Genomic DNA, 10,572 nt, shown 5'->3' on the forward strand with positions numbered 1-10,572 from the left:
CGGTGGCGGCCGCCGCCTTTCATAGCGGGCGGGCGGTGACGTGCGGCGGGCGGGCTGTGCTGTGGGGACGTGCCCGCAGACACGTCGGGGTGGAGAGACTCGGGCGGGAGGAGGAGGGGGCAGGAGCAGCGGGAAGGAGATGGGGAGCAGGGGAGGGTGAAGGGCGGCGAGCGCCCGGCGCCCTGGGGCGGCTGAGGCGGGGCTGAGGAGCGCTCTGTTATTCACCGCGATGAGTGAAAGCAAACTCTCCGGCTCTGGAGAATCTGTGCGGAATTCAAGGCATTCCTGCCCTCGTTTGCCGCCCGGCAGTGCCTGCCAGCCCTGTATTCCTCCTCAGGGGTTTATGGCGGTAGTTCCGGATGGGGCCTCTTGTCGTGTGGCTGGAAACCAGCTTCTAATTTCCATCTAAGTCAATAGATGTTTGTGGGTTTTTTTGTTTGCTTCCCCTTTCCGTGTATTTGCATATCCAATTCCCCCTCATTTGTTGCGTTAGGTTATATAAGCCCTTTTCAGCCCTGCATGGGCATACAAGGTTCCCTGGCCATCGGGATGTGTGTTTTGCGGGACTTTCTCGGTTTAAATGCTTTTTAAAGGCTTTTTCTCCTGAGAGGGGCTGCTGCATGGAGTGTCAGGCAGCGATGCCTCAAACACAGCACGAATGTTTTCCCGGAGTTGGTGGAAATTCCATGACTGGACTCACACTGGTCTGTTTGAGTCACACCATGCTGACAGTTTCCTGTCACCCTGTGCTTGGTTAGTCAAGCCAAATCCTTCTCCCCTTCACTTACTTCTTGCTCGGACTCCCAGCAAAAAGCAAAATCAATTTTTATAAAATTTATTTCCTCATTGCCTTCAATTTTATACTATACTCTTCTGTGGATCATCCTACAAAACTGGCTTTTAGCAAATCCACACTACCTTTTATCCCTGTATTATTCATTGAATATGATGTTTTCAGTTAGATTCTCCTTTGCAAGTTTTTCTGAGGAGCTGCATACACATCAAAATCACAGCCCAAACTTGCCTCCACCATGGCTTACTTCTTAGAACTTGCTGTTCTCTGGTCCTGTGGTAATGCCTTCAAGTAGGCAAATTCACTTAAAATCTTTTTGATTTGTGCATGCCAGGGTTCTGGAATTGAGAATGCCTGGTTCCTCCAGCTGGAAAGCAGCAGACTCGGTGAGTTTTGCTCGCCATCTGTGAGTTGTGTTCCTTTATTATCTTTTACCCATTTCTGCTTTCTCCCTCTCCTCTTAGGCATCCTGTCTTTACACCATGGATTATCATGTTCATCCTTACTGAAAATCAGGTAAGTATTAATTTAATCTTGTGCGAGTAGCTATGTCACCTTTATTTTCTCATTCTTGTTTTTACAGTAATAATTTTTTCCCATTTATTGTAGTTGTGATACCTTCACAATCTTTGACTTGGTTTCCTTTTGGGATTCTGACTCCTGACTCATTTTTTGCCATATCTGTCCTCAGCTCCTAGGATGTGCTTGAGTTCCTTTTGAGGTGCTTATCTTGCTGTGGCATGCCTGGTCACACACCATCCCAGTGACAATTCCCTTTTGCTGGGGTGATCTGACAGCAATGATAACCCATAGTATCACCATTTATTCGACAGCCCATTGGCAAAATAAAAGAAACAAAAAATACTGGAAAGAAAACATCTAAAAAGGCTTGAAACATAGAATTTGCGTAGGTTTGCATGAAACAAGACAGAAAAAATACAGAATTCTGCTTATTATGAAGACCAGCACTTCCAGCAAAGGAGGTTAAAAGTACCAGGCTGTTGGTTGCACTGGATATTCTTTGTTCCTTGCTGCTGCTGGAGGATGGAGCAATGCTTGTGGGATGTGCCATGTCAGAGGAGACTGGTCACTAAGGAAGTGTGGGTAGATGCTGAGCTTGCCTAAAGCCTCATGAATGCAGGGTGAAAAGGAAACATAGTTCTGTCATTCTGCATTATTCTGGGTTCACTGAGCATCTTGTTCTGTCACAAGCCTCAAGGATGGATTAGGAAGTTTAGTTGTGCATCCCAGGAATCTGTATTTACAGTGGCTCTATATGAATGTGACTGAACATCTCATCCAGGCTTGAGTTACAGACATCTGGCAGGACAGAAAATTGATATTTGACAGGAATTAAGACCAACAGTTTTTGCCTATAAAAACTTCTAGAGTTTAAGTGCAAGATAGGAAGCTTCTGTGACATTACTAGCTGAATAGAATAATAAGCATTTTAAAATGGTAAATGTAATGCAAGTGATATTTTACTACTCACAGTGAGACCAAAGCTCTTAAGAGAATACCTATTGGCATTGTAAGATTCTTCTTAGCCTGTGGCTCAGACAAAATGAACTTGGACATGGCTTTCAGGATGTACGTTCCAGTAACATCTTTGCTTGCCTTCACTTGTGTTTGTGTTGCTTGTTGCTGAGAACAGAACCGAGAATGAATCGTTGTTATCTATAAGGCATCAAGTTGTCTTTATCTCTCTGGTGCCTATTCAGATACCAGGGCTCCTCCTTTTAGGAGAGCAGCCTAAAGAAAACCAGCTGGGATGTTTCAAGACCATCCTGGTCCCAGTATCCTCAGTGATGATGATAAGCAGATTCTAACCCTTTTTAAAATTAAAAATTAGAGTCAGCTTTTAATATGCCAGTGCTAATTCACCTGTTAATTTATCTCAGTTACAGAACTGAGAAGGCAGCTGCAATGACCAATTTTTCCTTTTATGTGGCCTTTGTGATCTTATCAGCAGTAACTGCTCAGGAGGAAAGCAGTCATCTGGCATGATTGACATGGCTTTTCTGCCTCAGAGAGCTTCAATGAGAGAAGGCTCAGAACAGCACAAACAGAACGAAGTGAGCAAATTACAGGCATTTTTCTTGCATTTGGAAGATGGAGGCCAGGTCTGTTTTGATTTCCTGTAAGTGATCGATCGTAGGGATGGGTTGGCTTTTCTCACATGTACATAAGGAGTTTTATTCTTTCTGTTCTTTCTCCACTGCTGCCTTTTGTCGTGGTAGTAGGAGGTGGTGTTGATAGAGTGATGGGAATGCCAGAAATGTGATAGTGTCTCTCCAGGGAAGCTTGACCCTTCCTCAGCCTGCTTGCCCTCTTCTCCATATTAGTTTTCACAGATTAAACATGAATAATAAAGCAATAGAAGTTGCTGGATGTAGAAACATTTATATTTTTATTCTAGAAGTTAGAAGCAGAGCCTTTCCACTGGCCTCAGGTGGCACTTGATCAGGATCTGAGTGATAACAGATGGAAACAAATGCCACATTCTTATTAAACAGCATGTTTGCCTTTAAACTACAAGATAGCGTTGTCACAAAAATAAAGTCCAGAGACAGTTAGTTATACAAGGTGAGTTCAATGTGTGCATTTTGTTATTTTTAGTAAAACACAAAATGTTAGTAAGTTTCTCTCCATTTTGCTAGTATACAAGAGGTTTTACATGGTGACATTTAATTTCTACTCTCTCCATTTGCTCAGGTCCTGGCTCACGACAGACTGAGTCAAATCTGATGTTGCTGCAGGGGTGAGTAAGGACACCAAACCAGGACCTGCAGGTTTGCTGTGTGACCTACAGCTCAGCTGGGAGGTTATCAGTAAACCAAAGCTACTGGGGATGCTGACCAGCCCTGGAAAGGTCAGTGTCATTTCTCCACCTGAGATGTGACGTTTAATTTGCCCTTAAAAATCCCAGGGGCTATTCCATGCATGATCAGTCCTGCCTCTGCTCTGACATCATCAAGGGCTTTGCTTTCACATGGTGTCATTGTGTGAAGGAAGGACCTGGCAGAACACACAGCTATATCATGTTCCAGTCCTGTCTTTCCCTTTGATTTATTCTGAGACCTGAACATTCTCTCCAGCTTTAATGGCTTCATTCCTCCTTTATAAAATGTGAAGGTGTTTTTATCTACCAACCTGATGGTGGTACTGCAGAGATTTGTTTATTATGAAACATTTCAGCTTTATAAAGCAGCATGAAATTGATGGATGGTATTTTCCTGAACCAGAGAGGCCCATACTCCAAAGTGGAACTTGACACCAAAAGTTCATAGAGCTAGAATTCTTGCATTATACTTTTGAAATACTTACCAGGGTAAGATACAGGGAGTTGGTTCATACTCCATAGAAATCCATATTTTGTGTTCCTCCAATTTGATCGGTATAGCCACCACCAATTCAAACCATTTGAACTGATCTCCTAAAAAACCTAAAAGCTGAAAGAGGGGTTTCATTCTGGCTTGCACTAACAAGTATCTGTGCACATAACTGACTAGCCATGATCCATGCACCTCTGGGTCCGTCTCCTTGGCTGCTTCCGGGCACATCTAGGGATGCTGGAGCAACAGAGATCCAGAGCTTTTGCTGCTTCACGCCCTCCTTTCCTTTGCACTGTCATTGTGGGGAAGGGGAGGGGCTAGCTGATGCAATTCTCATTTCCTGGTGTTTACGGGTCTGTGTCTCTACAACCTATTTTTAAATGTGCAGGAGGGGAATAAATATGGAGAGCTGTGTAAATAAGAGTCAGTTTCTGGAACACCCAGACTTTCACCACGTTTGTTTTTTGGTTTTTTTTGTCAGTTGTCTGGTTTTGATTGCAAACTGCTTTCTAGCTGACATCTTTCAATGCCCAGGACTTCCAAGTTACAAGTTTTTCTTTTCCCCCTAAGAAGCTGTTTATGTTTGCAAGTACAGCTGCAGTGGATTATGCGTTCAATATAAAGCTAAATAAAACTGTATTTTTTTGCAGTAGCTTCCTAAATCAACACTCTAGGTAGCTGGACCAAGTAGAACACATGATTTTGTCTTGTTTCTCTAAGGAAATGAATTTTTCATGAAAGCATGAGTCACCGTGCAGGATTCCAAGCCAAACCCACTCCCTTGATGGAACTCTGGAATCTTACTCATTTACTGAGGCGCTGCAGAAAATGGGATGCTCTGATAATTGACATGCACTTAACGACACAATACTGCCTCTTGTTTGGACAGAGACATTCTTCTAGCATTTCAGACCTTATTTATCTGGGTGATGCTCTGTGTGATAGCACATTATGCATTCTCTCCCAGCCAAAAATCACTGTGTCCAAACTTTCATTTCTGTGAATCAGAATTTCAAGTTACATTGCTGGAAAGTCGGCATCCTATGAGGAAGAAGTTGCTGGGCCATACCAACCACTGCAGAAAGCTGAGTACTTCTCAACATTACAGACATTTGGTGGAGGAACCTACAGATGATTATATAAAAAATGATTATTCCTTTGGAGGAGGAAGATGAAGTTTAACTTGTAGTTCAACAGATGCAGCAATAGAATGGAGATAGGCAACCAGGTGCTTTCATTTCAGTTCCCACAACTGGGCCACCCCTGAGATTTCTTAAAGAGCTGCAGCTGGGCTGGCTGAGCCCAAGGGTAGCAGTCCTGAGGGCTGATTTTGGTTTGTCTTGCAGACCTCAACTCTTCTGCTCTTCTCAGAGGTGAAAAATAACTTCACTGTTTCTGCACAAGGTATTCTTTTAAATATTTGGTTTTGTGGTGGTGATGGTTGTTGGCAGCTCTGTAGGTGGATACAGAGCCCTTGGCAAAAGACATGGCTGTGACATGCAGGTATGGTCCTGAGAGGTTACCAGGCAGGGTTTTAAATGCCAACTGTATCCTATGTACTGCTAGCAGAGCCCTGTATGTGTGTTCAAAGTCTGGTTCAAAGAGTGATTTCTTATTCTTTCCAGGAAAGGGTTGCTTAGTAGTCTTAATTACCTTCCACACCTTTTTAATTTTAAGTGCCTGTGTTAACTGAAACATGGTATGTTGTACCATTATTCAGTACTAAAGGTCTGAACTATGGCAGTGATTCCAAAGAAAAGTAAAGATAGGGAGAGAGAGGTACAGCCTCAAGAAAGGAAATAGTCTTTTGACCTGGCTTCATTATGCAGCTGTAGTGAGATCATTAATGCACCAAGCTGGATATCTCTGTTGGGAGCACAACTTTGCAGCACGAGCATTGTAAAGACACAAAGCAGAAAGAGCTCATCAGCTGAAGAGCCAGAATGAACCAGGAGAGTGAAAGTAGAAGCAGAGTAAAGCAGAATAATTGCCAAATATGGCTCTTGGCTTGGCATGCTGGGTTTTCCAAGAACATTGCGAAAATACCAACCCTCATCTCCATCGATTAATTCAGGGGTTTTATTTGTATTCAAGTTTTAAATAGAAAATGAAAGGTTGCAGCTTGCCTATGGACTGCCAATGAATCGTTTTCACAGTGCTATTCTAAGTGTGGCACTTCTGACTTGTGTTCCCTCTGTTCCTGTATTTGGATGAAATTGCACAAATGTTTAGCAAACATTTGCAGGGCACGGCCTCATTGTTTCGCAAACTGTGGTGAACTGTGTTTAAGGAGGAGAATATTACCAAAGGGAGGAAGCTTTTAGCTCCTTGGGGGAAATCCTGATTCTTATAGAGTCTAGTAGTTCTCTAAGTTGGGCCCTATAGTAAGAGGAGCAGCGCGCCTATGTCCTGGGTGCTAAATGCAAGGTACAAGCATTTCTCACTGGTTACCTCAACCCTGGGTTGTTTTTCTCATGGCTGTATGCAAAATCAGTTGTATCCCTAAACCTTATGCAGTGCTCGCCTTAAGAGACAATATCTGAGTTCAGAAACCCTTTAAAAGATGCCATGTGATGAAAATGTGAAATGCTGGGAGATAATATCATGTGTTCTCTGTGTGTGTATGTGCACAGAACTGGCTTTCTGGAGGCTGGGTCTCCTGAACAATTCACCCCCCATATAGTCTCCAAATCCTTTTTGCTAGTTGCATAGCATTTCTGCTTTATACATCCTATAGGCTGTGTGTTTGTGATATTTAACACTGTGATGTCAGAAGGGAGAAGATACCTGCATGCTTTATCTTTTGTGCACTGTGTGAGGGCAAACAGTGTCTGGAGTGGCAGCAGGGCTGTGCAGTCCCCTGGGTCAGCATTGACTCCCTGCCACGTTAGAAGCCTTTGGGCAGCTGCTGGGGCAGTGGGGCTCACTTCACTCTTGGCCTTTGGACTGAAATGTTTGCAGTCCGGGCTGTGCCGGTTTGGAAAAATGTCAGCTTTAGAATTTGAGAGACCCAGGACAGACCAGAGGCCAGGTCTCTGACTGCTGGGATGTGATGTGGTATATTCATGTGCTGACAGATGGAGTTAGGACTGTTGCTTTCTTTATGGAGTATCATTCTGTGCATGTGTTTGACTGCTTACCCAGTGTTCCTTTCTTTTTAATCTCATGAACTCTTTTGGGGGTACATATTCTGAAAAGAAATCTGTTTCAATCTGAAACATTTCAAGCTTCATCTCTAGTTTTGGACTTCAAAAATGAAGTCAGTTAAAGACTGTGGGTACTCAATAACTTTTGGAAAATTCTGGGCTAAAGATATATCTTTAGTATTCTGTTAGTATGTTTAGGTGTAATGTTGAGCATGCATTCCTTGGGTAATAATCCCAGGCTTGCAGCCTTTTAAAATGTGCTTCCTTGCAAACATCATCTGGAGATTTGGAGTCAGTAGTGTGTTAGTTTATGGAGAGAGAATCTCTGCAATGTTTCATATCTCCGAGGCAAAAGTTTCTGAGGGGCAGTTAGTTCAGTGCATGACCCCTGTAAGAGTTCTTAGGCACATAAGAGCAGCCAAAAATAGCTCCTTGGAAGGTCAGGGCAGGCATCTTTTCTGCATGAGGGTAGCTTCACATTTCCATCCTGAAACATCTATATGCCTTAAGGTAAGCAAGAAAGAAGGGATGGAAAGAAACTAGAACATCAGAATAGGCTTGGAGGGCAGCCAGAGCCTGTGTAATATGTTCCTGTGTTCATGGGGAGCTGCCAGCCTTGGAGGTTGTTTTGTACATTAAATGGAGAAAGCCTGCATTAACTTCTAAACCCGGTTTCAGAGAGAGTGGCCAAATAAAAGCTGGATTCAGTCTCTTCAGTGGGTGAACAGCAACAGGGATCCTTATGTTTTAAAATGGAACCATAGGCTGAGATCCAAATGGTTCTAAGCTTCTGACTGACCCTGGAAGAAATTTCAGCTTGTCAGACTGAATGTTCTCTTTGGTCTGATGTCTGCATGCTGAGACAGAGTTTACGAGAAGCTTTTATAGCAAATCCCAAAGTCAGTCACCGCAGGACACGTTAATTATTGAATAGGCAAGGGCTAATGTGAGAGGGAAAGGTTCTGTGGTTCTCTGCGTATTAATCTCCTCCCCCGCCCCTTCCTGCCAAATCCTCTTGGTTAATCAGGTTATGTTTGCCCTATTTGTCTCGGGGAGCATGTAGGATGCAGTGTTGCTACAAATGGAGGAAGGGAAGGAGGAGAAGGGCATGCAGGAAGCAGGAGTGGGTAGAGAATGCTTCAGCAATGAAAGCCTCGCTTCAGCAAGGCTTTCAAGATCCCAGCAGGATGCTTCAGGCTGCGGCATGTCTCTGTGACCTGTCACACTTGCTGACATGTGTGGTCTCACATCCCAGGCTATCTGCTTTCAAAGGACAGTGAAGGGGAACCTGTCTGCCTGCGTTCAGCCTGGAGGCACTGGTGTCTCTGTGACCAGCAGCTCCCTTCCCAAGCACCCACCCACAGCCCATTTCAGCTGGGAGCTCCTGGCGGGGCGTAGCTGATGTCCCTGGGAGTAGCTGATGTTCCTGCAGAGCTCGGGCTGCCTGCCATTAGCCTGAAGTTTAATCCTGGGAAGGCAGTGTGTGCTGCATGCTTCTGTGCTGTCACACAGCCTTTAGTTCTTGCTGCACTCATCTCTTCGGGCATGTGGCTGCAAGCCACCAGAAAATAGCATCTCAGTCCCACCAAAGTAAAATGCAGCTATGAGAAACGGGGAGCAAGCACAAACACAAAGGGCACCGCTGACCTCTCTCCTGATTAATCTAAGTTTTCTCTAAGTCTGGGAGTCGTGGAGTTTAGCTGTGAGTGTGCCATTATTAGGGTGGTTCTTCATATGGATTTGTGCCCAAGAAATGCTCTTATCTACTCTCCTGACTGGGGGACTGCAGTCCTAAGCTCTTCTGTCCCAGTGTCTAAACCCAAAGCTTACAGCTGAAAACTGTTCCAAAAATGTGCAGAATTGCTTATTCTGAAGTCAGGGTCTGATCTGCCTTAGGAGAACTGGGTAAATCTTGATGGGAGAGTTAAGTGCAGTGACTTGAGTGATTTTGGGACTGTCACAGATAATTCAGAAGGATGTAGATCTGCAGGTCTTTGTGTGCATTCTGCATCCTGAGGTGAATTTATATAAAAGGTCAAAACTAAACCTTTTTAGACCAGATGATAAAGCTTCAGGGAGTTTGTATGTAACCCTCTGATTCTGGCTCAGGATCAAATGAATGTCAGACCATGCTTGCATTTCACTTGTGCCAGGAAGTGCCAAGCCACACAAACATTGCCTAATTCAGTTTTGATAAGAAAACGTGTGCTAATGTCTTTACAAACAGTTAGATGGGTGAGAGTATGGGTGCTAATGTCTTTGAAATGGATTTTAATGTCTCTACCAACTTGAAACCTTTGTTACAGAACCGAGGCAGTTAGACTTCTGGAACAGGCAAATAGGTCTGAGTTTCTGAACTTCGAGGGGAAATGACAGGTTCAGGGGGATATGTGGTAGGCGGTTTGGGAAGGCTGTACCTTCCCAGTACCTCAGCCAATGGGGAAAGGAAGGAGTGCACCAAGAAGCCAGGAGTACAGGATAAAAGGAGACTGTGTCCTCAAAAGCCTTTTGAGAGAAGCCCCATGGGAATATGCCCCAGTGGATTATCTGTCCCTTTATTGGGATGAAGTTGCAGGACTCCACTGTCTCCTTTATGGACAATGACTTTTCATAGTATGATTTTTCCGCAGTTTTGTGGGCTAGCTTCTTTGCTTGGATCATGGTGCGATGTTACTTTGAGAGACATGGATTCTTAGAAGAGGTTTTTAGCACTCCTCTTTGTTCACAGCATGAATCAGAAACATTTCCATAGCTCAAGACCAGGTGAGCGCTCTAAGGCGTTCTTCTGAAAGCATAAACATCGGCAAATGCAAACCTGAACCAGTAATCCAGGAGCTGTAATGTGCTCACATGACTTCACATGTTCCCCAGCACAGAGCAGCCACACACTCTGCAGGAATGAAGACAGGCAGGAAATGAACCTCCAGAAACCATTCCTTGGCAGCAGAGAGCGGTGTGAAAGGAAGGCACAGCAGAGCTATGGCAGGGTCAGGCCTTGCAGGCACCTTCAAGCTGTGTGGGGATCCCCCAGCCTTGCTGAGTGCTGCTGGAAGTGCGTGCTGGGCTCTCCAGGATTCATGCCCTAATGGCCACGGGCTGGTTGTGTACTGCAGCAGGACCAGCCACCAGCTCTGGAGGCTTTGCTGTGCTTGGGCACCCTCTGTGTTTTCCCAGCTCTGTGGAGAAACTGGCCCACGGTGCTGCAGGCTGGAATTTTAAAATCTTGCAGCAGGCCAACAGTGTCCCCGCCCCACAGGAGCAACACAGAGCGAGGGGAAAGCGCTGATCCACCATGAGT

The 10,572-nt window shown here is 44.6% G+C and overlaps 1 long non-coding RNA gene across 2 annotated transcripts; it reads left to right on the forward strand.

The window, feature by feature from the left end:
• Position 1: 1 nt before the first annotated feature.
• Positions 2-6,279, forward strand: LOC116997925. Of its 2 annotated transcripts, XR_004418267.1 has the most exons (5): positions 2-1,179; positions 1,258-1,309; positions 2,763-2,868; positions 3,509-3,665; positions 4,849-6,279. It is a non-coding gene; the product is annotated as an uncharacterized LOC116997925 (long non-coding RNA). The 2 variants fall into 2 exon arrangements; XR_004418266.1 differs by lacking the exon at positions 2,763-2,868.
• Positions 6,280-10,572: the final 4,293 nt, after the last annotated feature.

This window comes from Catharus ustulatus, chromosome 6 (assembly GCF_009819885.2).
Source record: "Catharus ustulatus isolate bCatUst1 chromosome 6, bCatUst1.pri.v2, whole genome shotgun sequence".
Lineage (NCBI taxonomy): Eukaryota > Metazoa > Chordata > Aves > Passeriformes > Turdidae > Catharus > Catharus ustulatus.